We start from the raw sequence: 27,819 nt of genomic DNA on the forward strand, positions 1-27,819 counted from the left end.
CTAAGCTCCAATCATAGCAAAGAAAAGCCTGTGGTCATTCAAATCTTGGTTGTACTATTTTAAGTTGGAGTGTGTGGTGCAGGGGTTAGAGCTACAGCCACAGCACTCCGAGGCTGTGGGTTCAAATCCCTCGCTGCTCCTTGTGACCCTGGGCAAGTCACTTAATTCCCTCTTTGCCCTAGGTACACTAGATAGAGTTTGAGCCCACCAGAACAGATAGGGAAATATGATACAGTACCTGAATGTAAACCACTTAGGATATAAGTGGAATATAAATAAATTAAGTTTATGTATCTAATATTGTTCACTAAATCCCACCCTCTACTCAAGTGCTATACCAGTACAATCATACAACCTCCATTCTCTCATCTCTATTATCCTATTCATAATTCTGTCCTCAGACTACTATAATGTAATATATTCATTCTATAATTCAAAATATTGTAAGTCGCCTTGAACCTGTTTAGGCATAATGTGACTCAGAAATACCAGATTAGATTAGATTAGATTCTTGATAGATAAGAAGCTGAGCCCAATTCCTACCTACATGTGAAGGGTGAGCCCAGTCAATAATCTAGAAGAAACCAAAAGAAATTCTGTGGAATGACGATGTTCCTTAATAGACTTTATTTGAAAATGTCAAAGTTCCAAAGGTAAACTAAAATCATCCACATAAAAGTAAATTAATCCACATAAAAGCCTTAAAGGACCTAGTCCGCTAGGGATGCAGGACCCAACACGGTCCACGTTTCGACAAAAAGTCTTCTTCAGGGGTCCCTGGGGGTCCTATAATGGTGAATACATGGGAAAGCTAATATGTGATGGGTCAATAATCTGTCACAGACCCCTGAATTCTACATATAGTGCTCAAAATTGTGCGCTAAAATTTGGTGCACATCAGTTGCATTCCATAATTGAACAATTATTGGTGCTAATTGGCAACAATTTGAATTTCCACATGCTTCTTCCTAGTCAATATTCTATAAAGGTGTGCGCGGATATGAAAAGGGAACATGGTCTTGGGAGGGACAGAGGGGTCAGGCGCATTTCTAGAGTTATAGAGTATGGCAGTTCTGTGCCTAATTTAGGTGCAGGGATTTACACTAGGTTTCCTTTGGTATAAATCCTTGCATCTAAAATTGGTTACCGAGCCCAACTCAGTGCACCATATTTATGCCAGGATTTACTTCACTTAACGTTAAATGCTGATATTAGAGCCTAACGGCACCTAATTCACAAAGAGGCACCTAACTCAAAAACATGCTTAGCCACACCCACTTTTAGTGTAGGCGCTTTAGGCTATGCACCTACTTTTTATAGCAAACTTTGTGAGCTGGCGGTACACGAGATTGGGGCCCGTGGATCAAGGGCATCTGGAAGTGCGTGGACGTCGACACGATGATATCACGCACATAAGTGATGTCATAACGTCAACATCCACGCATGCAGCATGAAGTCCCTCCAGATGTGGCCCTGAGACACCAGTAGGGGGGGGTGTTGAAAAAGAAAAGGCGTGGAGAGAAGGAAAGACATTAGGGAGGAGGAGGGGCACGTCCTACAGGTAGTCAGTCAGCACTGGTGCCTCTCCTCCTCCCCAGCATCTGATGGCACACCTGGAATCTCATGCGGCTCATTAGTATGCCACGGCACATAGTTTGAAATACATTGTTTTATAGAATTGAGGTTTTCGAGTTAGGTGCCTAACTTTCAATTAAGTTCAATTAATGCTGATTGGGAGGTGTCGAGTGCCAATATCAGCACCAATTAAGCCTATTTATAAGTTAAGCACTGATATAGATGCCTAACTTTAGATAAACATTATGAGGGGCATAATCAAAAGGGACGTCTAAGACCGTTTACGTCCAACTCGCAAGTAGTCCAAAGTACAAAACAGCCTAAGACACATTTTCGAAAAATACGTCCAAAAATTTTTTTGTTTCGAAAATCGTCTAATTATATGTCCTTCCGATCTGATTGTCCAAGCCGCTAAATCGTCTATCTTTATATCACATTTTTGTCCAACTTTTCATTCAAGTCCAAAACGCCTAGAACAAGCCCTGTTGGACGTGGGAGGGGTCTGCAAAGTGATGGACTGCATATCCAGACATGGTACCTAAATAGTGGGGTACCTTACAGGGCACTGCTGTGAACTTCACAAAAAGAGTGCCATGCCTTCTCCTCCCTACAGCTCCCTTATAGGTTACGGCGAGCCCCCAAACCACCTCCAGAATCCCCTAGACCCACTTATCTACCACTCCAATAGCCCTTATGGCTGCAGGAGCCACTTTTATGCCAGTAAAAAAGGGTTTTGGGGGTGTATAGGGGAGTGCACATGTTTAAGTATTAATGCAGTGATTACAGGAGCTTATGGGCATGGGTCCTCCTCTCTATGGGTCCCTAACCCACCCCCAAGATGACTTAAGCTGCCTCTGTGCAGGAATTCTAGGCTTTCTTATGCCAGGCGGCCAGGTGATGATGGTCTGGAGGTTGAATTTTAAAGGAGGTGGGGGGGGGGAGTCGGTGATCACTGAGGTAGTGTGTGGGGATCTATGTTATGTGTTTGTAGTGCTTATCTGGTGAGTTTAGGTGAGTTTTTGTGACTTAGACCATGTTTTACATGGTCTAAGTTACAATATCCAAGTTTCGTCGATCGTGGGCTGTATAACTTTCGGTTATACATGCTGTACGACTAAGTCTAAGCCGGCCCACGTCCCGCCCAACTCCCGCCCTTGACACTCCTCCTGAAACACCCTGTTTAGCTTTGGTCATTCAGCGGCACTATGAAGGCCTAGGTTGTTTAGAAATACATCCAAAACCCGTTTTTAGTATCGGCACTTGGACGTTTTTGAGAAATGTTGGTCCAAGTGCTGACTTAGGCCGGTTTTTGGACGTATTTCTCTTTCGATTATGAGCCCCTATAGAATTAGGACCTTAGTGCTTATTTTTTTCAGCACCCAAATTTGGGTGCCATTTACAGAATCTAACCCTTAACGTCCTTCCGAGTGTGACCAGGTTCCCACTAGTGAGAGTCAAAGGGAGCTGTTTCTCTGCCAGTGTGGATCTGGCTCTTATGCACAAGAAAAGGACCTGGGTGTACTGATAGATAGGACCCTGAAGCCGTCGGCACAATGCGCGGCAGCGGCAAAGAAGGCAAATAGAATGTTGGGCATGATAAAGAAAGGAATCTCGAGTAGATCGGAGAAAGTTATAATGCCGCTTTATAGGGCAATGGTCAGACCACACTTGGAATACTGCGTCCAACATTGGTCTCCCTACCTAAAGAAGGATATAAAACTGCTGGAGAGGGTGCAGAGACGAGCGACTAAACTGGTGAAGGGTATGGAGAAACTGGAATACGAGGATAGACTTATAACACTAGGATTGTTCTCCCTTGAGAAAAGGAGACTGCGTGGGGATATGATCGAGACCTTCAAAATACTGAAAGGAATCGACAAAATAGAGCAGAGAAGATTATTTACATTGTCCAATTTGACACGGACTAGAGGACATGTAATGAAGCTAAGGGGGGACAGGTTCAGGACTAATGTCAGGAAGTTCTGCTTCACTCAGAGAGTGGTTGACACCTGGAATGCCCTCCCAGAGGAGATTATTGCGGAATCGACCGTCCTAGGCTTCAAGAGCAAACTAGATGCATATCTCCTTAAGAGAGGCATATAAGGATATGGTGGACTATAAATTACGCCAGGTGTACATCTGGCAGGGCCTCCGCGTGTGCGGATCGCCGGACTTGATGGACCGAAGGTCTGATCCGGAGATGGCAGTTCTTATGTTCTTATGTTAAGCAAAGTCATGTTTTTTCCTTGAGTCCTTCCCATACAGAGTAAAGAGCAGGGACAGAAAATAATTTATACCATGAAAGTGGATTCACATGTTATAGTATAATGAGCTGCTATAGCGTAATCAGATAACGACATTTCCCAAACTACCATCATTTAAGTGAGAATGAGGCTCAGCTTCTTATTTATCAAGAATAGTATTGGATACATAAAACAATGCAGCCGAGTGGGTTGAATTAGAGAATGGCAAGGGGATAAATTTGCCCCATCCCTGCAGGAACTCAATTTCCCCGTCCCATCCCCGCAAGTTTTGATGCTGTCCCTGTCCTGCCCCATTCCTGCAAGCTCTGCCTTAACCGCACAAGCCTCGAATACTTATGATTTTAAAGTGCTTGAGGCTTGTGCAGATGAGGACGGAGCTCGCAGGAATGGGGCAGGGACAGGAAAAGAACTCGCCGGGATGGGATGGGAAAATGAGTTCCGGCGGGGACGGAGAAAAATCTGTCCCCATGTCATTCTCTAGTTTGAATGAAACCACGGGTTTAGTTGAAGATGTTGCTGTCTCTGATTGGCTATTTTACACTAGAGTTTCATTGGAGAGTCAAGTAATCACAGTGAACTGGGAATAAGATTGCAAGTATGTGCACATAGAAGGCTATTCTAAAATACTTTTTTTTTCCAAAGTATGATGCTGTATCATATTAAATATGGTTTCTATTTTTCCAGTTAAGGTTTGAGAGACCACACCCTGAAGCAGAGCTAGCGCTCGAATCATGATCACGCTGGTGCTTTCTTTGCTCCACTTTAAGATAAGTTTGCTGTTTTGAATCACCTCAATGGCTTGAATCACTGAAAAAGCTATAAAGTTGAAAATAAATATAAATTTGAATGCAACATTTTAAGAAAGGGAGAAAAATAAGAAAGAAAAGACTATGGGACCAATGATGATCCATACAGGTGGCATTTTTCTGAAGTACTGACTGTGCATATACAAAATGAATCACCTCCATGATGATGACCCTTCTTTATAAACTTCAGTAGTCGCTTTATGCTTGTTTAAGTAAATGTAATTTGAGGAAGCTACAACTTATCCAGAATATAGTGGCTAAATTGATATACAGTAAACGTACATATGATCATGTCACACCTTTACTGAGATCCCTTCACTGGCTTCCTGTCTATTGGAGGATCCGATTTAAGTGCGCAACTGTAATTTTCAAAATCCTATATGGCATTTTTTTCTCCTTTGGTCCCTGTTTCATTTAATTCACAAGAAATCTCTAATTCTAGGAGCTCTCAGAAATATAAACTTGGCTTTCCCACTGTTAAAGGAATAAAAACTATGGTCAATTTTTGTTGATCATTTTCTTTTTTATTCGTAAAAGTTTGGAATGACCTTCCTTCTATAATTAGAGTTCTTTCTTATTTACCCACTTTTCATAAAGCATTGAAGACATATTTATTTCAGAAATTTACTAATGATTTTTCTTTTTCAAATAATCAACCATAAAAGATAAAATTTTGGCCTAAAAGATATGGCTTCTGTTCTAATCTCTGGTATAATTTATTAATATTTTGTTAAGTTTCAAGTTTCAAGTTTCAAGTTTATTTAGGTCTTGATAAATCGCCTATTACAGAAATTCTAGGCGATGTACATAATATAATAAAACAGGTTTAAACTTATTAATCCAATAATAACTAACATGACAAGAAGGAAAGGGGGTGAAGTTACAATTAGGGAATGTGAAAGAGGAAAAAACAAAAGGTAGGGTAAAAATCGCAAAGCACTTTTGTGAATATTAATTAAAACAAAATAAATAATTTAAAATTCTTAAAGGTCATAGGCATCCTTAAACAAATAAGATTTTAAAAGTTTTTTAAAGGTTAAAATATCTTGTTCTATTCTTATATATTGGGGAAGAGAGTTCCACCATTTTGGACCTGCAACAGTGAAGATGTCCGCTCTTCGAGTTCCGATAACTTTTAATGAAGGGACTGATAATAAATTTAACTCAGATGAACGTAAAGATCTCTGGGGATTATATGGGATCAATGATTTAGATATGAATAGTGGTTCACTGGATTTGAGGGTCTTAAAAATTAAGAACATCAATTTATACAGGATTAACTGAGTAGAGCCCTCCTGTTGGGATGAATCGATATATAAAATCAACGATTAGATTAAATTAGATTAGTAGTTGTGCTTGCCTTCAGAAATCGTGTTTAGATTGAAGGCATGACATGCAAAAAAAGGCAATGATCTACAAGCAAACAGAAGTAGCAACAAGACGAAGTAGACTAACCATCGTAGGAGATATATACATTTTGCTTAGTGAGGACAGAAGCTGCTTCTTTATTCAAGTCGTTGCACAGCTTGTGTGTGTCTGGAAAGCATTTGCTTAAAGAGGAAAGAGTGTTATAATCCCCTTTTAGTCTCGACCCCTGGTGCAATCTTAGGGCGAAACATGGCCAAGTTGGGTGATGGTAATAAACCATTTATCTTCTACTACAGTTGGTCTGTTTCGTGTTGTTCCTACTAGATTAAAGGCATGGACATTATGTGTTGAGAAAAGAGGGAAATATTATTCTGGATTTACACAAAGATGCGTTTATTTTGTATAATTCATGTGTCAATCAGAATTCTGCCCAAACTCCTTCCCCTTTGCCAGCTTTGCATAAGAACATAAGAACTGCCACTGCTGGATCAAACCAGTGGTCCATCTTGCCCAGCAGTCCGCTCACGCGGTGGCCCTCAGGTAAAAAGACCAGCGCCCTAAATGAGACCAGCCCTACCTGAGTATGTTCCGGGTCAGCATATTCTTTCAGGAGGTGACCTAATTTTATAAGAGGCCTTTTCCATATCTATATAAGCCACAGGTGTCAAAGTCGGTCCTCGAGGGCCAGAATCCAGTCGGGTTTTCAGGATTTCCCCAATGAATCTGCATGAGATCTATTTGCATGCACTGCTTTCAATGCATATTCATTGGGGAAATCCAGAAAACCCGACTGGATTCCGGCCCTCGAGGAGGGACTTTGACACCCCTGATATAAGCACTTTAAGCATGGAAAAAGGTTACAAAATGGCATCCATTGTGTATATAAACATGGCACAAAGATTAGCATTTAAAAGCTTGATATCTAATTATGCATCATACAGGAGCATTCTGAAAGAGATAATTATAAAGTCTGATTATCTAATTTTCAGGGAGGGGCCATAAGACCCTAAAATATAATTGTGAGGGGCAGGGTTGCAAACCAAAAGTTCACCTAGGATACCTAATACTACTGAATGGCCCTGATTAAGTATGAAGGAATGGTTGCATTTTAAAATGCTTTAAGTAGATACTACATGCAGTACACAATCAGGTCATTTTTTTCTGATAAAGTTCTTATTTACTTTTAATGAGGGCAGTGAATCAGCAGGAGGCCTAGGAAGAGCTAAACAATTCAGTGCTAGGGGGAGGGATGCATGTGTGTGTGTGTGTGTGTGTGTGTGTGTGTGTGTGTGTGTGTGTGTGTGTTAAACAATTTCATGGACATCTGTCATGCACAGTTAACTTTACATTGCTGCATTTTCAGTTGTTGAGGGCTTTGCCGGCAGTGATAAAGTAGCTGGCAGCTTTCAAAAAGCCACTGGATAACAGAGCATGAATCATAAAACACACTACTGTGTTGCAATATCCAAGTTCATTCAATGTAATGGAACCATGCAGAAGACCTTTATTCCCAGCTAATTATGTGGAAACGTCTATGACAATAAAGCATCTGGTGGTCTTTCTTCCCCGTTTCAATTTTTCTCAATATTGTGACAGCAGAAAGCATAGTGCCTTTCCCAGGGTAGTTGCTGTGAAGAGGAGTAAAAGGAAGGGTCAGAGAAGAGCAAACAGATGAATTTATAACTTTCTTTTTATATATGCCTTGCCCATTGTTTCGATGGAGGCTCTTGCATCACGCCTGAGTTTTTGGACCACCATTCTCACTGCACTTTGGCTGAATACTTTTTTCTTTTCTTTAATGCCACCCAAACTGACCGACCTACCATTTTATCATCCAAAGATACCCAACTACATCCAGAAAAAGTGATTATACTTAAACTGCAGTTTTGTCACATAGAAAGAAACGGCTGGAAGTCAAAGAGAGGTCGAATATCTAGAAACTGTTCTCGTTATTCATGCCAGAATACGGGAATTTACCACAATTCTTTCTAGGTTCACCATTCAATCCGTTCCTCACCCTAAGGAAACGTAACACACATTGTGACCTGCCTATGTGTGAGAAAGTTAACTTTATATTAGAATTTATTTTAGAAAGTGAGTTAGCAACCTGCATTTATAAAGATATACACTTGGAATTCTTTTTCATATGAAACTTTGACTACGTACGTGACATAAATCCATTTAATAAGAGTTTCAAAAACAAATGGCATTGTGAACTCTAACCCCTTTACACAAAACAAGTATACACATTATACCTTATATTATTATCTTTTGTAGAAGTTAAACTGCATTCGTAAACTATACTTGATTCTACACTTGATTCTTGAACCTAGGTTTAAGTTAGCTTGCGGGAATGGCTTTGTAAGTACAAGCCAGCGTGAGTGTTATATTCCACTCAGGCGGTTATCTTTCCTTTAGTATGTACTAAGGACGGAGTTCCGTCCAATTAGAAATCAGCTTAGGTATTTCTATGGGGTTGACTCTTGGATTTAGAACAATTTGCTTTCCAAGCTGAAGCAAGAAAGGTCCATTTTCTATAAACAGTGCCTTAAATTAGGCATTGGTAGGCCATTTATACACGATTAAAATCGCTATTAAAAAAACTGTAGGTGCCTATTAGCACCTAGAAAAACAGTACCCTCATCACAGCTATAGAGGTGCTTTATGATACCTAACACCATTGTTGGCGTGTTTAACACTGGAAGTGGCATGAGGCATCTCTAAGATTTGAGAAGGCATAGCAAATGATGTCATTAGCATACATTTGACTACATTTAAATATAATTTGTGTGCATCTTGTTTGCTTCAGTAAAGCTCTCAGAGTATTCTGTGCAAATTAAAATGCATGCTATTTGGAAGAGAAGCCACTAAAAATTCTCCACCACATTTCAAAACTTGTTTTCAGAATTTCAGAAAAAGTCTTCTCCTTTTCTGTATATACATACGAGGAAAAGCCCATAATATATGACCCATAATAGTTATTGTTCTCTTTCTTGAAAATCAATTTCATAACAAGATTCTTGTCACTTTCAAGCAAAAAGGACACAAGCAGAGTATCTTGGTATTCACCAGTGAGATCTGGAAAAGCTCTGTGACATTAAAACCATCAGGCTAGACAAGGTCCAAACTCTCAGGTGATTCATTATCAGCACCTCTAGTCACATACTTTTGGAATGGCAAATAGAAAACCTTATATGAAATGGCAATATTTCTCAAGGAAATTTCAAAACTTCAGTCAACTATTTCTTAAAAAGCTCCCTAGGGACCACTGAAGGAACTCAGGAAAATTTGTTCTCCAACCATTCAGGCAGTGTAGTCTTGCAACTTCTTAGCCTGTAAACTATACTAAACTAAACCTTAAGTTTATATATCGCATCATCTCCACGGAAGTAGAGCTCGGCACGGTTTACAAGAACTTAAAAATGAGAAAGGGTAGGAAAAGGTTTACATAAGTTTATAAGTTGAGTGGAAAAGTAAGGGAAAAAAGAAATTACATGTTAGAGAAGAGCCAGGTTTTTAGTTGCTTGCGGAATAAATGTAGGGAGCTCAGGTACTCCTTATGCTCTTATGAGTTTCTCCTGCAAATTCTTAATGTCCCTCAAATGATCTTACACAGTTTCTTCATTTATAAATAGGCCATTCTACTCCAAGAAGCAGGTGAAAGCCTGGCTCTTCTCCCAAGCCTTTAATACAAAGGGTGATTGGCTACACACCACTCTACATCTTGCTATACATACTGTAGCTTGCTATACATACTGTAGCTTAGACTGTACCATGAACTTGCCTTGAGTTTAGCCACCCATCTAAAGCATTTATTCCAACTGACTGTATCACCCATCTTGTCCCCCTCTATACTGTATATCTGCACTTGGCCCCTTGGCTATATGAGGGGCCGCTGAAAAGTTCTCAGCCCAACTAAGAACAGAATGATGTGGCACCATGAAACTTACAAATTATTCCACACTTTTCTTGACACTTTTCATTTCAATGATATGAAATGAAACGAAAAGTGTGGAATAACTTGTAAGTTTCATGGCTCCACAGCATTCTCTTCATGGCTGGGTGAGAACTTTTCAGCGGCCCCTCATATTGAGATGTCATAATGCCTCATTAACCAATGCCTAAGAGCCAACCTCATAGGTGATGTCACAGTGGCTTGGTTTCCCTATACTTGTGCCCATTTACTAGATGCATTTGCCTCATTGAAATGAAAAGTCCTACACACAGCTTTTACAGATCAGTCTATTTCCGACTGGCATTTTTATCCACGTATCTTTACTGTAGGACTTCATAGGAACCCCTGAAGAAGATATTCTGTTGAAACACGGACCGTGTTGAATCCAGGGTCCAAAGCTTTTCAGCGGACTGCATCCTAGAGGTTTTTATATGGTTTGCCAAGTTTTAATATTATTTTAATTTTAATAAAATCGCATGAGGGGATCCATGATGGCACTTCCATGAGATTAACAAGAGGACGCCAGGAAGCTCGCCAATAAATTACCTTGTACTCCTTCGTTGAGAATTATTACCTTCCGCTATGCCGAAGGGAAGAGGCAGGAGCGCAGCTGGGGCCTCACAGCGCTCCGGACCAGTAGCAGTCGGCAGTATTGACGAACTCCTGTGGCGGATGCAGGACATCACAGCGGCGGCAGCAGTCTCCTCGCTGAAGGCGCGGCAGAAGGCGAGATGCCAGCGGTATCCTTGGGGCTTGAAACAACGCTCAGCCCCGACTCCAGAGCACCGCCCCTACAACCTCACATTACTAGTTCCCCGAGGGAGGAAGTGTTGCCAGGAGATGGTGGACATTCTACCCCTGAGGCCAGAGAAGTCGATCCGGAGAGCAGAAGTTTAGGCTCTCAGTTTTCTCAAGAGAGCCTGAACTTAGAAAGTGAAGATTCAACATCTGGTGGAGTAAGAACAACCCAGATGGAACAGAGACAGGGAGAGACTGCAATTGGTGAGCAATTTGGAATAAATTCACATGCTTTCTTACCTCAAAAACCCCAGGAAGTTACATTAGAATCCCTTTGGGATTTGATTTCTAACATGAGAAAGACTTTTAATTCTCAATTCCAACAATTAGAAGGGAAAATTAAGAATCATGTTACTGAAATTGGGAACTTGAAAAAAGATTTAGAAGTTTCTAAATCTTTAACAAATAATCTTCAAGAAGATATAGGACTATCCAAGAAACTTCAGGAGACTTTGATTAAAGATAATATAAGCTTAAGAAGGAAAACTGAATCATTGGAGAATTTTTCTAGGAATAATAACTTAAGATTGATCAACTTTCCAAAAGTTTCTACGATAACACCTAAAGATATGTTGAAACGATATCTTCAAGAAATATTGGAAATACCTAAGTCTGCATTACCACCTATTACAAAAGTATATTATTTACCGACTAAGACTCGAGATATTCAACAAGTAATAAATCAAGATCCTATGAACATTTCAGCTGTATTAGAATTATCTGATAGAGAAATGTCTGTTCCATCTACTTTACTTTTAACGCTTGCACTTACCCCCCGATAAGAGTTGGTTAATGAGAATGTTCTATAAACATAGAAAAAAATAATTTCTTGGTTATAAGATACAAATGGTTCCAGACTTAGCAAGGGAGACTCAAAAGCGTAGAAGAGAATTTCTTTTGTTAAAACCTGGTGTTCTGGCCCTAGGGGCAACCTTTTTTCTTAGACATCCTTGTAAATGTGTAATTCATTATAAAACTCAGAAGTATGTTTTCTTTGAACCTCCCCAACTGACGACCTTCCTGTCCTTGTCCTGACTCAAGAAGGAGAGTGCTAAATAGATTAGATGTCCTTACTCTCTGATAGCTTATGATTCTACAAAGATAGTTTCTTTCTGATGTACTCGCATATGATTTATATCTTGGATCTATTTGAGGACTTGAGAAGGTTTATGTCAAGTTATTTTAATTGCTTGTTTAATTGTCTTTTGATATTTTTTTTTCTTATTATGAATCTTCTTTCTGTACAAGTTTATCTTGATTGTATAAATTGAAAACTTATAAATAAATAAAAAATCCATCTCAGGAGCATCGTTTCTTCACATTGTTTTTTGTTTCTTCTTGGATTTGTCTGTGGAGATCATTGGGTCAATCATAATGCCTCATTCCACCAATGCCTAAGAGCCAACCTCATAGGTGATGTCATCAGTGGCATACCAAGGGGGGGGAGGACCACCCTGGGTGCACGCCTCAAGGGGGTGCATAGCCAGCCACCCTCCCTATTCTGCCGCTGCTGCTTTCCTTAACCAGCAGCAGCGGCAGTAAACTTTAAATCAGGGTTGTCCGTGGCCCAGCTTGTGCTCCCTCCGGCGGGTGTTTAGTTTCTGGCCGGCTCTCCTGCAGCAGCTTTACCACTCAAAGCCACAGCCGTCGGCTCCTCGTGCAATCCGCGGCTGCATTGGAAGCATTCCCTCTGATTTCATGATGTCAGAGAGAAGGCTTTCGATGCAGCCGCGGATCACGCGAAGTGTCGACGCCTGCAGCTTTGAATGGAAAACCAGCTGCAGCAAGGAACCGGCCAAAAACGCTGATGCTGCACAGGGCAGTGAAGAGAAATGTTGCTGCTGCACAGGCAAGGGGAGGGGAGAGAAATGCTACTGCTGCTGCACAGGGAAGGGGGGAGAAATGCTGCTGCTGCACAGGGAAGGGAAGGCGGGGGGGAGAGAAATGCTACTGCTGTAGCACCTAATTGGGGTGAGAGAGGGAAGGAAGGAGAAGGAAGACAAGGGAGAGGAACCAGAGATGCCAAGTCCCTGGGAAGGAGGGAAAGGAAAGAAGGAAAGGAGATACCAGACCATGGAGGGGGAGGGAGAGAAGTCAGAGCAAGGGGGGAGGGAAGGAGACAGATACAAGAAGGCAGGAGGGATGGAGATAAAGGAAGATGAGGAAATGCCAGATAATGGAGGGGGAGGGGGAGTTGGAAAGAGAGGAGAGAGATACCAGGGCATGGGGGGAGGGAAGGGAAACTAAGGAGGTAAATGCCATACCAAAGGGGGAGGAGGTGCCAGAGCATGGAGGGAGAGAGATGCCAGGGCATGGGGGGAGGGAAGAGAAGGAGATAGAGATGCCAGACCATGGTGTGGAGTGGGAAGGAAGGAAAGGAGAAGAGAGAGAGATGCCAAAGCATAGGGAAGAGGGTGGAGACAGAAAAATGGAGAGGGGGTGAAGCTGAAATGAATCATGTACAAAGGAGAGAAGGGGCACAGGATATTTAAGGGACATAGAAAGAGGGAAGATGCCATATGGAAGAGAGAGAGAGAGTAAACAGTGGATGGAAGGGGCAGAGTGTGGTCAGTAGATTGAAGGGGCAGAGAGACTGTGGGCAGTAGATGGAAAGGGTAGAAAGAGAGTGCATAAGCTGGGTAGAAGGGGCAAAGGGGCGTGCAGATGTTGTATGGAAGGGAGAGAGGACAAGTGCTGTATAGAAAGAAGAGAGTGAAGAGAAGATGATTAAAGCAGAAATGACAAAAGGTAGAAAGATTTTTTTGTTGCTTTACGTTCTTATTTCTCATTATTTGTTTTATTTCTATTGTTAATTTGTAAAGTGGTGATTGTTATGTATTATTTTTTTCAAATTTACATCTACTGGCTTTATATTTTGCACAGTATTAGGGGACATGTATCACTGTTTCTGTGGTGTTGCATTGTATGCAGAGTCTGATTTCTTGGCAGTACAGTTTAACTTTTGTCTACATATTTCTATTTTTAGTTTGTGATTATTCCATATTGGGCGAGGGTGAATCTCTGTTTTGTGTGTATGAAAAGGACATGGTTTTTTGTTGGCATTGACTGTACAGGATCAATTGACTGTGCAGGATCTGGCTTGTTTAGTTTTACAATGTATGTGTTGGTGTTCTAGTGCTCACTGCAGTGTTTAAGATGCTGCCTTTTCCTAGGTACACTCTTGTTGTGCGATATGTGGATTGTTACTAAAAATCATATTTTTCATATAGATGGGGGGTGTCAAAAAATGATGGGCCCCGATGTCACATATACTAGGTATGCCACTGGATATCACAGTGGCTTGGTTTCCCTATACTTGTGCCCATTTACTAGATGCATTTGCCTCATTGAAACGAAAAGTGTCAAGAATAGTGTGGAATAACTTGTAAGTTTCATGGCTCCACATCATTCTCTTCTTGGTTGGGCTGAGGACTTTTTAGTGGCACCTCGTATGGTAAGCTGTATTGTAGAAAAGCATTAGCATCATAGCTACGTAATTCAAATGTTCTTATGTGTGTTATTAGGTATTTAATTGCTATTATGCAGACATTGCATTATATCTTTGTTATATGAATTTTAGTGCTGTTAAGTGTGTATATTTTTGATACTGTTTCATAGTAAGCCTAGTATTAGGTTTCAATTTGCTGATTTTGAGGAGCCAGTTTTTATTTGGCCATTTTTACTATTATTATGCTGTTAACAAAATATTACGCTTTATGTTGTAATGTACCTGTAATGTAAATCCCCCCAAAATAAATACATAATAATTTGTGATCTCCCCCAATTGATTTCTCTACTTGATCCAATTTTCTGTTCATAGTTAAATCCAGCATGTTAGTTGCTTGCTATTTTCCCCGATTCTATAATGTGTGCTGGCATTTATCTCTATTTAGGCACATAAGTGGAGAATACTAGCACTTTATTGGCTATTTCAGCTATGTAAATACTGTTCAGTAAGGGCATGTATAAGAGACATATTGCATAAATGCAAGCAGGGCATTCACATGGGTTAATCATGGAATTGGTACAGTTGGGGACTGACACTTACTTGCTAGTAACTTATACAATACAATAACTTGGGTGGAACCATGTCATGTGCAGTTATACCAGGTCTATGGCTTGCGTAACTGTGGGTGCTTAAATATTAGGTGTGTTAATGCCAGGTTATGCTACCATTCTATAATGGAATGTGAGTTCATAGATGAAAGCGCGCGGGACAATCGCACGCAGAGAAACCCGCTAAGACAAATGCGCGCAGGACATCAGTATGCCGGATTAAAAGGTATGTTTAAAGCGCTCTGAGGGGGGGTTTATTTAGAAAAGTTGCTGCTGCCATTGGGGGGGTTAGGGTGTGGCGCCGCCCCCCCCCCACACACACATTACAGAGGAAAGTGTAATTTTTCCCAGTATTTTAGAGAAAAATTACAGTTTCCTCTGTAAGTGGGGGGTCCCTGCCCAACGGAAGCAGCAACTGTTCTAAGTAAAGTGTGGGGAGGTTCCCCCACACACCCTTTCGGAGATCTTTAAACTTACCTTTTAATCCTGCACGCTGACATCCTGCACACATTTGTCTTAGCGGGTTTGTCGGCGCATGATCGTTTGGTGCGCTTTAGTCCCGTCACCCGGAATGTGGGTGCCCAGATGCAGTGGTGTAGTAAGGGGGGCGGGGGTGGTCTGTCCTGGGCACCCATCCTCCTCTCTGCCCCTCCCCCGGTCTTTCCACAACCCCAACCCCTTCCTCTGATGTCACTTCCTGGACCCATGCCTAGCAAATGATGTCAGAGGAAGAGCTGACACTAGCACGAGCAGCAGGTTGGGGGTTGCTGCTCATGCCGCAAACGTTAAAGAGGTCCAGGGGAAAGGTAGGGGGTGCATGCATGTAGGGCAGGAGGGGGTGGGGAAGGGGTGAATGAGGGTGTGGGGCGGAAAACAGGGCGGGGGAGGGGCACCTCTCACCTAAGCTACACCACTACCCAGATGCCACAAATTGGCACTTCCATAAATGTAACCTCAAGATTCTGATGATCCTCACTAACTAGCTTAAAGGTCCGAAAAGAGCCTTAATTCCGCCATGAATCATAGCACCGCGAATCAAACTGCAGACACACAGCCACTCTCCATCCAAAACAGCATCTTCCTGTTCCACAGCTACAATATAAGCCTGCGCAGAAAAAAAACAGGACTCTTTAAGGGTGGTGAAATTTGTGGTATGTGGCAGCACACTGTAGGGGAATATGGGCAGCTGGGCCTCCTTCGCACTATTAAGGTTGCAGTTTTAAATAATTTGCATGTAGGAGTTTGACCAGGGGTAAAGGAACTGAGGAAGAAATCTTATTCCTTCTCTTCTGCCCATTGTAGCAACCAGAAAAAAATGTAAATACCATAGGGCTGTACATCGCAAATTTCCTCTTGCATAGTGCAATATACAGGAGGAAATACATGTCAGGCGTAAATTCTCAAAACTGACACATTTCAATTCAATTGTCCCACCGAAAGGTGATATATTCAAATCCCATTATCCCCCTTACTAAACTATAAAAATAATAATTTTTCTTACCTTTATTATCCGGTGATTTTATCTTTCTAATCTTCTCATTCCGCATCTCTGGTTCTGCTTCCCTGCTCTGTCTATTCACTCTTTCTTTTTTTGTCCTCTTTACTTTCTGCCCTATATTCATCTATCACGATCAACTTCACTTCCATTTTTATTCGTCCTTTTCAAATTTGTCTAGTATTTGTCTCATTTCTGTTCTTCCCTTTCCTGACATTCATGGGCACCATCATCTCCCTCCCCTTCCTTTCTTTTTCCTTCCCTTACATTGGTATCCTCTCTTCCCTCCCCTCCCCTCCCCACCAATCTACACAATTTTCAGTCCTTTCTCCATTGCTATAGCTCACTGACTCTCCTCAGCCATTTTTCCTGTAAACTGCCTCAAACCAAAAAGCTCTCGTGGTATATAATAAATATTTATGTTATGTTATGTTAAGTTGCTTTTCACTACTTCCATGTCTCTCCCATTGATTCTTTTTCTCCATGTTTACAGTAAAATGAATGGTATAAATTAAAGAACTAAGGCCAGTACTGGGCAGACATGCACGGTCTGTGTCCCATGCAGTATATAGTGATTCGGTGTAGGATGGACTGGGAAGGGCATCAATTGGAACTCCAGTAACTTGGAACATGAGGATGTTGTTGGCCAGACTTTACGGTAGGTATCCTGCAAACAATGGGATAGTTGGATAGGCTGGAGTAAACTTGGATGGCAAATCTAGCAGTTGGAACCTGGGACAGTACCTAGACAGTTAATTTAAGTTTATAACATTTTATTGAAAGAATCAAATATAAAATGATACAATGAGATATCCATTACAATTAAATTCACAACAATATTTCCATACATATTTTATCGTTCCTCCAAAATACATTTCCATATACCTAATCCATTCCTTTCTATATCTCCTCTTGATCTCTTCCCCTTCCCCCTACCCTTCCCCCTTCATTCTTTTAGTTTATAACATTTTATTGAAAATATAATACATATTAAACTCATAACAATTCAATTCATAAAAATATTTGTCAAACATAGTTCTATTATTCCTCCAAAATATATTTCCAAATTATCTATTATGAACCTCAATACATTTCCAAACTCAAACTCCCCTTATTCAGTTCCTCCACTCCCTCCTTCTCCTTTCCCTACCCCCTTTATTATGTTTAAATCTTTTATTAAAGAAACAGAATAACCCAAAAACTAAACCCCCCAAACCAAATGAAAGTTGACAAAAATAAAGAATAATAAAAATAAAGAACTGGAATTTTAAATAAGTAATCATAGCGTTAATGCAAATCATTAAGAATTAAACTTCTTGCCTTAGGTGAAAGATTTTGAATATATGGATCCCAAATTTCCATAAAAAGATGAATTTTCCTAGCCGAACATCTAACTTCCCAAGTAATCATGAATTTATAATGTGTATAACTAATGGGCAGACAGGATAGACCATTCAGGTTTTCATTTACTATGTTACTACAGTATAATCTTGTTATAACAGACTCGCTTATAACGGAACCTCGTCTATAGCGGACGAGGTCCACTGGTCCCGGCTGTGCACCTTTATAAACATGCAGAAAATCATTGCATATAGCGGACTCGCATATAACGGACTTTCAGATATAATGGACAACCAATTTGGTCCCCAGAGCCGCTTTTAGCTGTAGTTTTGTTCGGCTATAACGGACATGCAGGCTCCGCCTACAAGGCGAGGGGCGTGCCAGTGATATAGTATCAAAATGCAGTCCAGAAGAAAATGACAGATTATTTTTCTTTCCAGTACAGTACGACATAATGCTTTAGAACATCTTTTACGGCCTCTTTTACAAAGCCGTGCTAGCGGCTGCTGTGTGGCAACAGCCCCGAAGCCCTTTAAATCTCTATGGGCTTCGGGGCCATTAGCACGGTGCAGATTTATAAAAGAGGCCGTTAGTGTTCTGGTTTTGCAATCATTTCGTGCCATACCAATGTTTTGCTGAGTTTTGTTCTTGATGTTGCTGATATGCTTGTGCAATGACTGTTGTTCATTGATTGTACATTGTTTCAAGCTGACCTAAATAAAATTTTTTAAAAATGCAACTCTGGATATAACGGACTGTTTTTCCAGGTCCCTTAAAGTCCGATTATACTGTATCTGTAAAATGAATGCTTCTGTAGCACATGCTACCTCACACCTGCACAAATGTTAGAAAAGGCTCTACACTGGCAGATCCTGTTCTAAAATACTGTGGGAATTGTACAAGTGCCGACCTGGGTGTATGAATTCCTGTTTCTACCTTTTACCAACCCCATTTTAAACTGAGATCATTACAATCATTATAAAAAGTATTTAAACTAAAACTGTTTTTCGTGTAAACTAGGGCCCTTTTCTATTAAACTACGCTAGCAGTTTTTAGTGCAGAGAGCCACGCTGAATGGCCCGCGCTGCTCCCGATGCTCATAGGAACTCTATGAGCATTGGGAGCAGCTCAGAACCATTCAGCGTGGCTCCCCATGCTAGAAAACTGCTAGCGCAGTTTAATAGAAGAGGTCCGTAGGTTTTTCTGATCTTTGCTCCATTACATTTCCCACCCAAAAAGGAATTATAACTGAAGCCCTGAAGTTGTATTGATTCATTTCCAGAAGGAATTTTTCCAGACTCAAAAAGTGAGCTACTTCCACTCAGTTCTTGAATCATACCATTTTCCCCTCAATATTTCCAAAGTTAAACATTTAAGAAAGAGATTGGTTAATCCATTCATCTTGTAATACGTTCTAGGAGGAAAAGGCTCACCTTTTGAATCACTAGAACCAACAATAAATATTCTGTAGATGTGATGGCACATATCCCTCCTTCCATCCACTCAGAAACCTTGCGTTACTTAACTGATGATTTTCTTTTTTATAGCTGTCATGATGTGGTGTCCCTGAATGGTGTAACAATATCTTCGAGTTGATTTTAGAAGGATGAAACAGCCTGTGCTCAAGCATCTGATTAATTAGGATAGGAGTTAGCTTCAAGGGGAACAGACCCTAAACTTCACAAGTTTCCAATGCAGGCTGGCTGGACAGGAACCTTGAGGGTTGCCTTGCCAGCTGCAGATGACTGACCCAGAGTCTGCCATGCAGAGCTGCCCTGGGGGTCACCAGGGACCTCTCTAGCACCGAAAAGCCTTGAACTTGGATTTTAAAAATTGAAAATAATAAAGAATTATCAGAGCGGAACAGAATCACACATTCTCAACTCTCTTGCAGAAGGATAAAACTGAAGGGGGCTCTACAGCACTGGAGAAGGAGGCGGAGCTGAAGAATGGCAATTTCATCCTTCTGCAATCAACTTGCAAGTATGGGGATATCACCTATTATCAGGTTTCATATGTCCTTATTCCAGAAAGAATATTATCAAGGTAAGTACCTAATCTTCCCATATGGTTGTTCTCCTAGTGTTGATTCTATATGTTTCTATGTCTGGTCTATTATTGAAAGTCAATAAAAATAATCAGACTAAATAGAGAAAAGGAATCACTACAATTTGTGCAAGCTGCCCCACAATCATAATCTAAAAGGAAGGTCACAGTCATATTTTGAAATGTATTTGTATCACTCTTTTCTCATTTAAGTATTGTAAGTCTGTGCATTAGTAAAGCTGTCTGCAAGGAAGGGAGTGGACATAGATATAAATAGCCTCCAAAATAATTATGTATCTGAACTTCTCTCCACCTTCCATCCTCCACAACTTGGAAACCAATTCTATAATTCAGTTTTAAAAGAAAATATTCACTCATTACTCATTTCAATAATAAAACATCTGGCACCAAAAAAAAAATGTGCTCAATCTTTGTCTCCAATGTGTCTTCAAAAGTAGAATCCACTGTATGTGTCAACAGATTTAAAAGGAAAGAAAAGCAGTGATTTTCTCTGGCTTTCACTGACATTTTCTAGTGATCTTTTCTGTCCCTTTAGAATGAATGAATTGGCTGAATGCTGTTTAGCCTCTTAGCATTCAACATATGCAAGCTACACAATAACACCTTGGATGAAGTCTGGCCAAATGGAGCTTATGTGAGGACACAAAATCAGCCTTTACTACCCTAGCTACACAGCATACTCCACGAAGGGGTCAATGCTCCACAGATTTTTCCAGTTCACTTCAAAACTTAACCAACTCCACTTAAAAATCTGCTTCTTTGCTAGGACATCAGGCCGCCAAGTGGTATAAATTAAGAATGGAATATTTGAATAAAAAAACCTAAAACTAGCCTAAAAGACTTTTGGAGCATTGAGATTAAGCAGCAGATTTCTGCTACTCAATGGCCACGGATTTGGACTTGGACGTCAGCATCTATGAGACAAACTTGGTTCTTTTTGTTACATAGAGTTTTTTGGACCCCAGTTCATTTGCAGAAGTTAGACATTCAAAATCTAATAGATGCTGGCATTAGGGATATCTTGAAATAGGGACACTGGATCATTTGTTGTTCTATTGTCCTTTGATCCTTTTGGAAATCAATATGGGGACAAATCAATTTGATTCTGGAGTCTTTGATTCCGTTATCTTATGAGGTGGTGATCTGTGGTACATTGTTGTCACCTAAAACCCTATTAGATAGATATAAAAGCAGACTATTTGCCATATGACTGGGATAACCATGCAAATGGTTACTAAGAACTGGAAAAATTGAGATGGACTTAATTTCTCTTTTGGTAGAATTCTTTATGTTTATGCTATAAATATGAAAAAATGAATGTAGAAATTTTGTGTAATAATAAGATATTTAAATTAACGTGGAGTCCATTGACAAATTTTGTTAATACTGATTAGCTGGATTGTCCCCTTATTTCCTATTTGATTCACACATCCAGGGAGGGTGGGTAGTGGGAGGGGAGTATTATATTTTGTTGTATTAATTGACCAAAGTAAAGTGCTGTTTCTGATTTTAATTGTATGTATGTAGTAATGCACTTTGTTTTGTTCTTGAATTAGGGTGTGGGGGGGAAATGTTTTGTAGTATTTCTTTGATCGTTTGTAAGTGCTGTCTTGAAGTTAATTGTATGTATATTTTAAATCACTGTTTTCGAATGAAAAATTAATAAAGATTTTGAAAAAAAAATTTGCTTCTCCTAACAATAGGTAAATTTTGTATGAAAATTTTTAATTAAATTAACATTTGTAGAGTGGAGAAAGAGGCGTGATTATCATTTAAGTGAGCATCAAAGATATTCAGCACTATTTAACATAAAAACATAAGAATTGTCGCTGCTGGGTCAGACCAGTTGTTAATCATGCCCAGCAGTCCACTCCCATGGCAGCCCTGACTCTAGCCTTACCTGTCTAACTTACCTGTCTAGCCTTGTCTAACTTTGTCTTGAATCCCTGGAGGATGTTTTCCCCTAAACGGCGGCCTATTTGTTTAAAGATAACCAGTTAAGTGTGATTGCAGTGTTCTAAAGTTAATAAGACAAAGAACCTGGCAACTTGGCAGATTATCTTTTGGACTAAGCTGCCATGGTAAGTTAACTGATTAAATGTAATTGATTAATTCCCACTCAATATTATCCAATATCAGTAAGATATATAACGTATTTTAGTTGGTTTTTTTGGTGTGTGTGTGGGGGGGGGGATTGTATAATTAGCTTTGCCCTGGACATGTAACAGGAACTGTAATATGAAACTTATTGTGTGTGTGCATGCATGTGTGTGTATGAGACAGAGACAGAGAGAGAAAGAGAGAAAGGGAGGGAGAAAGAAAGAGAGAGGGAGAGAGAAAGGGAAAAAAGAGAGAGAGAGAGAAAAAGGGAGAGAGGGGGAGAGAGAGAAAGAAAGGGAGAAAGAGAGACAGAGAGAGAGAGAAATGGAGGGAGAGAAAAAGAGAGAGGGAGGGAGAGACAAAGGAAAAGAGAGACAGAAAGGGAAAGAGAGAGAGAGAGAGAAAAAGAGAAAGGGAAAGAGAGAGATTTAACTATTTTCAGAGCCCTAGGGAGACTTCAAATCATGAAGAGGAGCAAGTGAGTCATTTGGTGTCATGTGCAATGGACAGAATGAACAAATAAGAAGCATAATTTAATGAAACATTTCAGATATCCCCAGAATCCTTTGCAGTGCCCCAAAGAAACAGTGGTGGATATCATGAGCCTAGCTTCTGCCATAGCAAAGATGAAAGACTATGAGGTCAGTTCAAGTAAGCAGGAACTCTACAGACATAAGACAGAGAAACCAGAAGACAAATTGCACACTAGGAACAAAGCTGAGCTACAGGAAGTATCTCAAATTGATGCTGTGCCAGGTAAAAATGATTCCAACTAGAACATCTCTGCTGAACTAATGGAAAACTTCCTAGGTATGTCTCTTCCTTGGCCAATACCAGGTAAATGATGGTTATGAGCCCTCTGTTGTTGAGTGCCCCTGACCTCCTAACTCAACAGTTGGCAATTCAAACTCTGTTGATTCTTGACAATTAGAAGATTTCAAAATCATAAGTTGTCACAATTTCTAAACTAGCTATTTTGTCTAAGCTTTGAAAAAGAGGTTAATAGCCAAGTTAGTGGGTTTTTGAAGATGGTGGCAAGCTGGCTTTGGACCAGGTAGTGGGACTGAGATTTGTAAGTAAGGATGTTAGATCAGTTTTTCTGGTATCTTGATTTGAAAAGCCCTATATTGTTGATCTCCTTAGATTTGTCCTCTATGTTTGACTTGGCTGATACTAATATCTTAATGAAGAGGTGCTTAGAGTTGGGCTTTGTTAATTTTGTATAAACTGATATGCTTTTTTTTTTTTAACTCACCAGAAATTTTGTGAACATTTTCAAGGAAAACTATCTGATTTATAAGGCTGGAGTTGGGGAGTACCTCAGGGGTCTACACAGTCTCTTATACTATTTAACATCTACTTGAAGCTTGTGGGAGCTTTAATTAGACAATTTGGAATAGACATGTTTATGCTGATGACATTCAGCTATTATGTCCACTGGAGGGTGATGTGACACCTACAAAGGCACTGTATATTGCAGGGATTTCAAAGTCCCTCCTTGAGGGCCGCAATCCAGTCGGGTTTTCAGGATTTCCCCAATAAATATGCATGAGATCTATGTGCATGCACTGCTTTCAATGCATATTCATTGGGGAAATCCTGAAAACCCGACTGGATTGCGGCCCTCAAGGAGGGACTTTGAGATCCCTGGTATATTCACTATTTAAATGCACTACAGCAGTGGTTCTAAAACCAGACCCCCAACCAGTCGCGTTTTCAAGATATCCCTAATGAATATGCATGAGGTAGATTTGCATATAGTAGAGGTGACAGGCATGCAAATCTGCCTCATGCATATTCATTAGGGATATCTTGAAAACCCGACTGGCTGGGGGTCCCCCAGGACAGGTTTAAGAACCACTGCACAGGAATGGTTAGTCATCAATGACTTGGTAGTAAATCTATCCAAAGACACATTTAGTGACAGGATCAGCGTGTCATGTTTTCTTGCTCATTCCCCTCAGGATGGGTGCTGAAGAATTATCATGGATTGATTCGACTAGATCATTTGAGGGTATTATTGGACCCGAGGGACCTGGCCATGAACAATTTCTGTACGTCACTAAATTGATTTTTTTGAAATTAAAGATGTTATTAAGTTAAGGCCTTACTTAGATCAAAAAGCTCTGATGACAATTATGCAGGCTTTGGTTTCCAAATACCTATTTAGGCTTCAAAGGATTCAGAATGCAGCAGCTAGATCATTATTAAGAGTTATACATTGGAAGAGTGCATGTCCCCTACCAGCTAAGTTACATTGGCTCCTCACCAAAGAGCACTGTTTGTTTAAATTGTTGACACTAGTAATTCCAGTAATTCATGGGAAGAGACCTATATCACATCGTATTACTTATAAAATGCTCTTGTCTTTAAAATACGTACTGTTTATGCTCCTCTCTATTTCAGTAAACATTTGACACCTTATGTTCCTTCACAAACTTTAAGATCTATTAATCAAAACCATTTGATTCTACCCACATTCAGAGAAATTTTTCCAGATACTATTCGTAGTGCTATTTTCTCCGTACAAGGACCCGAATTATGGAATCTTCTTCCTAACCATCTTAGATCTCAGACTTCGCTTAGTTTATTCAAAAAAGATCTTAAAACATTCCTGTTTGCTGATGCCTATTTTTAAGCATTCTCTTTTTATGATTTTAATCTATGGGCTCCTTTTACAAAGGGGTGTTAGGGCCTTAGCACGCAGAATAGAATGCGCCAAATTGCCCCGCGTGCTAGACCTTAACGCCGGCATTGAGCTGGCATTATTCTAGAAGGGTATCACGCAGTAATTTTGTGCATGTGCTAAAAACGATAGCCCACCTTAGTAAAAGGAGTCCTATATATCACTATAGCAGACTCTAGCGCTCTCATTTTTCTATTGTAGTTCACCCTTTTCCCCACACTTTCATGCTATGTCTTAATACAATTTTGATTTTTGCTAGTTTTATTTTGCTTTTAATATTTTAATGTAAGCCACTTAGACATCTTTTTGATATGTGGGATATCAAATTTTAATAAACTTGGAAACTTTGTTATTAAGAAATAAGACTCAAACGTATGCTCCTAAGAGGAATTTGAGAAGTCCCTATTTTTTTTTAATCTTTATTCATTTTAAAGGCAAAAATAAGTGCAACATATTTTATAAACATTTTACACTTTAACAGCACTTAAAATCAGTCAAAATTATATTCTATGACAAATATATATATCCCCCCCCCCGTCTACATATCTAAAAATTGCACTCTAAATAAAAAATATCTTCCCACTGACCCAGGACAACTTCCCCCCCAACTTAGACAACAGAACTCATTATTAACATTCCGTAAATCGGTAAAGACCCTCCTCTTCAATTAAAGATCTCCTCTGTCTCTCCCCCCCTTAGGCCCCACCCTCCACTCTCCTATCTCCTTCCCGAAATTCCAGTATGACCCTCTCTTACTCTATCCACTAACAAATTGCACCTATACGCTTATAACTTTCCTTTAAATTAAACTACTGTATTTCCCCCTTCTCTCTCTCTGCTTAATCTCCCTGTATTTAATTCTCTCCAAAAACTATAAATCCAATCACTAAACCTGTTGTACCACTTATATGTCTAGTTACTCCGCACTGTGTATGTTCATTTGTAAACCGTTCTGAGCTATTGGGAGGACGGGATAAAAATCTAAATAAATAAAAAAATAAAAATAAAAAAATATATTATCAAAAAGGGAAATCAACAATCACTCCTTGCAGAATTTTGTCAATGGCTCCCAAATATCCATAAACTTCTTATAATGTCCCTGCTGTATGGCCATCATATGTTCCATTTTAAAATTGTAACACAGAGATTCCCACCAAAAAGTGTAATATAACTGATCCCAGTTTTTCCAGTTTCTCAAAATAAGTTGTATGGCAACCCCTGCATTGTAAGTGGTCCCTAATTACTGTAAACTAAACTGTACCATGGAGCTCAGATAGATTCCAACTCTTCTTCTTTCCAGCCAAAGTTTAAAGACAATTTTTTCTCTAAGGCTGCTAACTGGATCCAGATTTGCATCACAGGTTCGATCCTGTCCTGGGTTTACCCAGTGCATGCTGGGCCTTGTAGTCTTGCTTTTCTTACGGAATGCAATGGGAAAAATCAGAACTACAAGTCCCTGCATGCAACAATGCAAACCCAGGCCTGGTTCAACACTGTCCTATTGTATATCATGTATGAGTTGTCCTGCCGAGCAACTTATACATGATATACAATGTATATCAGGTGCTATCCGTTGAGATTTCACTGGAATTGCATAAAATCTAAGGCAGTTCCCCTGAAGCAGACTGATGTACCCTATATTGCAACAGAAGTAATCTATGTGTCATCACTACAAATAAAAAAAAATGTGGCACAGATACAATATGAAACCTGACCTGAATTCCAATTTCCCCTTTCAGTGGCCTGAATAGGTAGGTTGTTCATAACAACCCATTATGGACCAAACGGAGAAAATACTCAGCCAATCAGGGGACTGTGCATTCATAGAACAGTCCCAGAAGCAGACAGCTGCAGATAGTACAGGCATTAAATTACAATTAGTCATACTAAATTACTTCAGTCAGATTCATTGCAATTAACTCCTTAAGCTCAGTTTACAGACACTTTGCACTAATCTAATGAATGGCACAGGTGATTAATATATCTACACCTAATTTATGTAATTTGTAAAAAATTTTCATCTTTTCAATGGACGTGTTCCTATAGCCCCCACCTGCTTCATTTAATTTAGAATGAAATTCACCATTACCATATACTGTGCTTGAAGGAACTGAGGTATAGTTCTCCTATATCAGACCCTTCATGTTCAGGGCTTTGTTTTATTTTTAACATTTTTGAACCACCAGAACCGTTTTCTCAGCTCCATGTGCGTATAGGTTTTCTTGTTATTTAGAGTATTTCAGTAGGAAAAGGAAAAAGTATTCTGCAAGTGTATTCGGTTTATTGTATGTAGGCCCTCCAATTGCATGCTTTTTTATGAGAGTACACATTTTATATTAATTCATGTTTGTTTTTGCATTTTATACTAATTTGCATGTTTTTATATTTTAATTTATCAGTTGATATTCTTATTCCAATGACTATGAGAGCACTTAACTATAATAATAATAATAATAACAGTTTATATACTGCAGGACCGTGAAGTTCTGTGCAGTTTACAATGATTAAAATATATTACAGATTGAGTAGAATTAACAAAGTTAAGGGTTAGTGATTAACAGTTCTGGGGATCAGTTGTTGTGGACTAAGGTTGCATAGGTCAGTTACCTAAATACTTCAAGAACAGATATGTTTTTAGGTGTTTCCTAAATTCCCCATAAGAAGTAGGTGTAAGCAGTTGTTCCAGATCTTTACCCCATAATGCTGCTTGATGTGAGAAAAGATGTTGATGATGACTTTTAAATTTACATCCTCTAACCGGTGGGGAAACAAAATTCAAATGTGAGCTTCTCTTATGTTTGTTTTTTTGTGAAAGAGAAAAGGTCAGTTATATATTTAGGGGTTAAACCTTATAGTACCTTAAAGCAAAAACATCCAAACTTGAACTTCACACGTGCCTCCATCGGCAGCCAGTGTAGAAGTCGGTAGGAAGGTGTTACATGATTGAACTTCTTCAACCCACAAAGTAGCCTGACCGTCGCATTTTGTACCAGTTGCAATCGCCGCATATTCTTCTGGGAAATTGCCAAATAGGTGATGTTACAGTAATCAAGTTGGCTCAGTATAAGGGATTGTATCGGAATTCTAAATGATGAAATATCAAAGTATGCTTTAATGGACCGAAGCTTCCAGAAGGTGTGAAAACTCTTTCTAACTAAGGAATCCACCTGGTCTTTCATGGTCAGGCTCTTGTCCAATGTTACTCCCTCTTGCTCCTCTCAAAAAATTATTTCTCATGCTAGGAACTCACCTTGGTTTACGTCACATCATGGAGAACTTAGGACTTCTTTTACTACGCTGCACTAGCG

The sequence above is a fragment of the Geotrypetes seraphini genome, chromosome 1 (genome assembly GCF_902459505.1).
Source record: "Geotrypetes seraphini chromosome 1, aGeoSer1.1, whole genome shotgun sequence".
NCBI lineage: Eukaryota > Metazoa > Chordata > Amphibia > Gymnophiona > Dermophiidae > Geotrypetes > Geotrypetes seraphini.